Consider the following 6,837-nt stretch of genomic DNA (forward strand, 5'->3'; position numbering starts at 1 on the left):
GTTCCAATCCTGGGCCAGGGCGAATTTTTCTTCAACTGCGAAGTTTCTGAGAAAGCTGTATAGCTTTCCTTTGTAGCAGTATGACTGCATTGAGGTTGGATGTGAAACTTTCCTTCGCATAAACTTACTCCACCTTGGGGATTTCCCCTAAATCTGGTCGATTAGGGTTATGTTCTGTTTTGAGGGACTGCCTAAGCCTGTTTAAGTCCACTGGTCCACCGAATAGGCACTGCCTTATCTCTATGTCTACACCATTAAAAAATGCACCAATCCGCCACAGGGGCGGGGAAGAGTTCCGTGAAACGGCCACGGCCAGCTGAGGTGCAAACGAGCAATTTTATGCCATTGTCATTTTTATTTGAAATGTTTATTTTCTGTTCACAAGTTGCCTGACGATGAGTTTGTTCGGCAACACGTTAAGCCTCGCGGTCCCTCCCTTTGAGAAGTCGGCAAAACGCTTGTCTATAACGCTCGAGCGGCGTGCTCCGAACTGCGCGGGGGACGTCAATTGACAACGCCTGGTCTGAGACCGGTAGAATGAGAGCATGCGCGACCCGCATCAGCGCGAAGGCTGTTTCCCTTGTCGCTGTGCCCGTCGCCTTCGCTTCCGTACCTTCTTTCGCCGTGAGAAGCGCTGCCTGCGCCGCCGGGCCGGGAAACAAAAGTAAAGATTAGCGAGAGTTAGTACAGCGTTTGCTGCGTTTAACTACGTGCAACGCTTAATTTTCGCGTCGCCCTACGCAATTTATACAGGTGTTTTTTTTTTCTGTATGTGAGAAAACGAACGACAATCACCGAAAAGGCGTCACTGCCGGTGTTCTATACTGACTGTAGACATCGGTCCATGATCGCTTGCACAGTATTGTGGCGTTAGCCCATCGGAGGAGGACGAGGAGGAGGAGGAATAAACGCCCCTATGAAGCAGTTCGCATTGGGGAAGAGTCCGTATTCCAGGACCCCTTGAGACGGTCCGGCTTCTTAGGTTCTCTTACCAGTCAAAGCTGGTCGTCAGTGTCCGAGCATCGCCTCAGGCGATGGTCCGAGCTGGACAGTGCTATCTTCCAGTGCTCAGGGGAGGGGAAGGGCAGGGGGGTAGGTTGGGGTTGTTATCACAGCCCCACGCCGTGTAAAGCCGAGCGCAGAAACCGTATACAGTTGAACACGGATATATCGAACACGGATATATCGAATTATTGTCTATATCGAACAGTGCAAACATCCCCTTGAAAATCCCATGCAAAATTATAGGGTTGTTGTGCGCGTGTATCGAACTCCTAATCACGGGCAAATTCGATATATCGAATTCCGCGTCGAAGGTACCCCTAAAAGTTTGCTTCCTCTGATGGGGTGGAGTTGATGATAATGTTGACTCATCGCAGGAGCTGCCTGGCTTGGTGAGACAGAGGAGGCGTCCGCGGCATTATGTCGCTTCTATGGCCTTCAACAACTGTTTTCACGCTAGCACGAGGGGCAGCTCCATGATAGCCAGAACGCGGATAGTGGTTGGGGCGAAAGGACTTAAAGGAGCAAAAGAAATTGACCGGAGGCACTCTTTTTCTGTGATTGAGCTGTTTGGTGGCTCGTGCAGGGGGACCGATGCGGCGTTGTATGTTTGTTTTGTCCAAGGCATTCATTTCGAAGCAACGAAGGCGGGAATTCGTCGGGTGCAGGCTGCTGAAAAGATGTTGGTTGAAAAGGCGATCGGAATTCCTGGCAGTAGCTTTGAGGGCGATGTACGCATCAACGTTGACGTAAAGGCGAATGCAGCACAACCCGCCCCGGCTATTCCAGAGCGTGTCGGGTGCAAAGCGACTTCGTTGCACGCCTCCAGATGGGGGAGGTGTTCGGTTCGGATACTGAAGATAACGGCACTCAATGCCTGACAACGTTCCCAACCGCCTACTGCAGCCGAGGCTACGTCAGCGTTATTCGCCTCTGTTGTGGCACAGTGTACAGCGTTGATTTTCTCAGTTGTGCGTGTTTGTAATCTTGAAGACAATTTGGCGAACTTTACGACGCAGAAGAAAAAACAAGCGAAGCTCAAAGACATTTCAATGATAAAGTGCGGTGGTCATCATGCTGCGGTTCGGATTTTCCGTGCTTTGAGGGTCAAAACGGTAAATATACCGTTTTCCACGACTTTAGAAAACTCTCAGTGATGTGCGGAGTTGTCAGATAATCTTCAGATAGGCGTATTTTATATATCGAATTATCGATATATCGAATTTTTTCGCGATCCCCTTGGAGTTCGATATATCCGTGTTCGACTGTATAGTGGTGCACGCGGTACTCACGCAGCGTGTAGGCAGAACGATGACGCGATGAATAGCTGTACGCCAAAGTAATGCAGACGGAAAACTTGCACGGCGTGCGCTAAGGCGGGTGTTCTCCGCTGTTCTTCCCTGGCCCGGCAGCGCAGGCATCCAGAGCTTATCACGGTCAAAGACGGTGCAGGAGCGAAGGCGACGGGCACAGCGACAAGGGTCACAGCAATCGCGCCGATACGGGCCGCGCATGCTCACATTCTCCCGGTCTCAAGGCAGGCGTTATCACTAGGTGTCTCCCGCACAGCCCGGAGCATGCCGGGTGCAAACGAAAGGTGCAAACAAAAGTGGTATGCTGTGGTTTGGTTCCTAAACGTTCAATGTATAGCATGGAAGCGGCAACAAGTTTTCATTACTACGCCGAAAAAGCGGCGACCCATCGGGAATCTCAGAACGGCCGCAATAATGACAATGAACTTTTACGCCGTGGCTCAGCAAGCTCGATCTTTCCAGACCAGGCATGGCTTAGAGCCTTCAATAAAGGCACAAATAGAAACAAATCATGAAGCCTCGATCTCTGGATTTCAGTTTTCAACAACAATTTCAATCGCTTTCACTGGTAGCATGACGCATTCTTGCATTTGTGGGATGCCCTTAAATGCTAACACGACTTAACTGCGCGACATTCATTCTAAGAGTTTACGGCATTTTTTGTGTGTTCGAAAGGCAACATAAAATTACTGAATTTTAACCAGCGCAGAGATATAAATGCAACCGTTCTAACGGGTCTTTTGCGCGCAGCGTTAGTTCAATACAATTTTAGCGCCTCTGAAGGCAGGTTTGATGAATAACGGTCTCGGATCACTTATTTATGGCTCTAGTCGCAAGAGAGCTTGCGAATTAAATTGCTAACGCGCGCCGTACAATCAACATCTGATGTCTAGCTACACTTGCAAAGTAACAAGCAGGTTTACAGAGTGTAAACCAAGCTTCTGGAACCTGACAGTGAGCACAGATTTTCTGTTACGGCTGCACTGTTGACCATTTGCGTTCCTTTTAAAATATAACAGGGGCCTAGAACAGCGAGATGTGTTTGCATTCTTACGTAATGTCGCTTACAAACCATAAAGATGGCAAATGAAGTTGCCCTGTTGCAGATGTTGCGAAACGTTCCTTTTTACTTCTCGTTACGAAACAGCGCACCAGGTTCCCGGTAGCTACTTTTTTTTTTTGTAAATTGAATATCGCTTTGGTATTGGTATTTAATTCTTGAGGATAGGTTCAAAAAGGCAAGGATAAAAGTTTTCTGTGCATTTCGTTTCTTTTTAAAGACGATAGTCTTTCTTGGGCTACTTAAACCCAGAAATTTTGGTCTGTCTGTATGTCTGTCTGTCCGTCTGTCTGTCTGTGACTCGATTCAGCCACCCGGCCAAAGCAAAACAGTGCCTGCGCAATAGTCTTATATAGTCACAGCTAAATCTACCCGTCTATGTCCAGTGTAATGTTCATACTTGTCAACATTGTGGAAGAAGAACAAGACATTACGCATATATAAGACAACAAATTAATACAGAAGTGATATTTGCAGCGTTCCTTTATAAAAAATCGTACATGTCTGATTTTGGCGAAATTAAATACTTCATCAACTGAAGAAAAAAATATCACTCCGCCGTCGCCTGCTGACGCCCGCGCCACTATAGCGTCTGGCGCCATTTTAAGAAATCAACCAGCAACAGTTACGCAAGGTTCCACTAGATAGGTTCCACGTTCTGCTTGCAACGCACGTGGAGTAGGGAACGCGGTTCTATAAACGTTGAAGTAGGACGCCTCGATTAACGAGCGTCTTCGCCGTACGGCAGCGTTCGCATCGAGACACCCGGTTTAGAGCAGTGGAACGCGGGAAATTTAAAATGATTTAAGCAAACCTTTGGCGTCTTTACCTTGGGAGGAGCGCGACGCAAGAGGAACAACATGAGAGGTGAGCGGGAAAGCGAAGGGAGGCATTTACTTCGCAAAAGCCGATAAAGACTATCGTCTTTTGACGGCATTTGCAACGAAAGGAGCAGATACGCGGGCAATTTTTTTTTTCTTCTGGTGGGGGGAGGGGGGTTCTGCCAACGTTCCGAGAGCACCGAGAAGAGAACGCGTGTAACGCAAAGCGAAACGTTGGTTATCAGTATTACTTTCAATTGAAAGTACGCTAGGCGTTGTGTTCCTCAGCGGTGAAAAAGCATGCACGTCAACAACTAGAAGCCAGTATTTTTCAAAACTGATTAACCCCCCTTTTGGTCCGAGATTAATTGTCCAGGAATTTTGGGTCACGTTTTTCAACATGGTATTGAAAGCAAGCATCGTGGGGAAAAAAAAAATATCCAGTGAGTCATGGCACACACCATCCACACAATTATATTACGCGATTTTTCCTCTTTCGTTAAACTTAGGTCCACCTTAAGACGTTAAGACATGACCATATTAGGTATTTTGGTGAGTGAAACACATTTCTAGACAAGGTGATTCATGTCGAGATTTGAAAATGGGATATATAAAAATGACACACGTAATGACACAGGACAGACGCGAACTCACAACTGTTTAATTTTACCGAGAAATCCTCCCGAAATACTCTTGCGTATCCACAGAAAGGTATTTTAAATAATGCGTAAAATAACGACTATCCGAAAATGGTATTTATTTTCGAAACGAGAACAATTCGATCACACAGGCGCTTGCGGGTGTAAAATACGTTTCCGGTAATGTATGGGCGATAGCGCACGGGTCGTGTGCAGTGTATTTGTTTTGTTTGCTTCTTCTTTCTATAAGGACACAGCGCAATTTTACAAGAGTGTGGCAAATGCACGGGTACGCACACGTCTTGTCGCTTCTTACCCGTTTCGTGTACTAAACTTTTATCCTCTAAATAATCCCCACGCTGATTTTCTGGTGGAGGCGGAAAACAAGAACGCCCGTGTATACGACATTTCAGCGCACGTTAAAGATCCCCAGGTGGTCAAAATTAATCCGGAGCCATCCACTACGGCGTGCCTCATGGCCTGCGCTGCGTCGGCGCGTTAAACCCTACAATCAATCAAATAATGCCCACGCCACCTTCAAAAAGCACCCTTTGACGTTCCCGAAACGGCAGAGAATTGCGCTCATCAATAAGAAAAGGGCAATGTGGCGAAGCAACGTTTATAACACGTTTTACACTCAAGCGGTGCCAACGGCAAAGATGTTTCGTGGAATAAAACCAGCGCATTAACCCGCAACGGCCGCTAATTATTGCGTTTCCAGAGGGAATTCGCAAGCACAGGTAACTATGCCGTTGCTTACTGCCAGACAAGTACACATATTGGGTGTTCTATCGTGTGCAGCTCGCGTCTTGCGCCGCGCGAAACGTGAACGAGCAGACGACGCGAGAGCGCCATCCACACTAGGAGCGGTTCATCGCGCCGCCGCCAGGGGCCGACTGTGTTCGATCTCGGGGCGATATTGAGAAGAGTTTTTCCGAGTGCACGTGCCATTACACATAACGCAACGGGTATGCGTGCGAGCTCCTGTTACATCTGGCGTATGACCCCAGGCCTCCGCCATTCACGCCACAAACGAACACAATTCACGAACACGCCACAAACGAACACAATTCACGCCACATATCGAACACAAATAAATCAGTTACGGAAATACACGCGAAACATATTCCTTATAACGAACTTCACATCTGATATATCGAACTCGGCGTGCCTAGAATGGCCGCCAAAATGCTTGGTCTCAGCGCGGTATTTGAGATGTTGATTGGCCGCGACCACTGAGCAAAGGCCGCGACTGAGACATTGCGCCTCGTATGGAGCGCCATGAACCCCGACACTTTCCGTAACTCTCCGACGCGCGGAACTCACGACAGAAGCCACCCAGTGAGTGAGTCCGGACCAAGACGGCAGCAGCACCGTCGTAATGATGATGAAAAGCACCATTGGACATCCCTCCAATGCTTAATGAAGTGCTTTCGGCAGTCGATGTCCTCCGTCAATATTTCTTCGATATTGAAGGACACGGACTCGAACTGGTGCAAACAATGTCTCGTGTAAAGAATGCTGTGCTAGTTGACGCTGCCAAAACGAACGGGAAAACAAAAATCACCGCTTTTTTTTTTTTTTGACGTAGGCAGTTCCGTCGGAAAGTAGCTTTGCTATTTGCAATAAATCGATTGTTTTGTGTACGGTAATGACATACCTTATTTCGTTCGCTTCTGCATACGGGGTTGGCAGCGGGGATTCCCGCGTATTGCGAACTCGTAACAATAAACACGCTATTGGTGGGTTCAGCTATATCGAACTATTCGATATATCGAACTACTAATCGTGGCGAATATTGGAGTTCGCTATAACCGGGTTTGACTATAGGTACTGGATGTGTTGGTTGACAACGTTCTACAACCATTTAGGATTTCGAAAAAAACCGAGAAAAAGAAAGTGTTGCCGGGTCCATTCAAATTTGCAAGCCAATACTTCAGCTATATATATACGGTTTCATCACGGAAAATGTGTCAAAACAGCTGATATCACGGCATTGAGAC

This window comes from Haemaphysalis longicornis, unplaced genomic scaffold (genome assembly GCF_048455015.1).
Source record: "Haemaphysalis longicornis isolate Haplotype H1 unplaced genomic scaffold, Haemaphysalis longicornis Haplotype H1 scaffold_12, whole genome shotgun sequence".
Lineage (NCBI taxonomy): Eukaryota > Metazoa > Arthropoda > Arachnida > Ixodida > Ixodidae > Haemaphysalis > Haemaphysalis longicornis.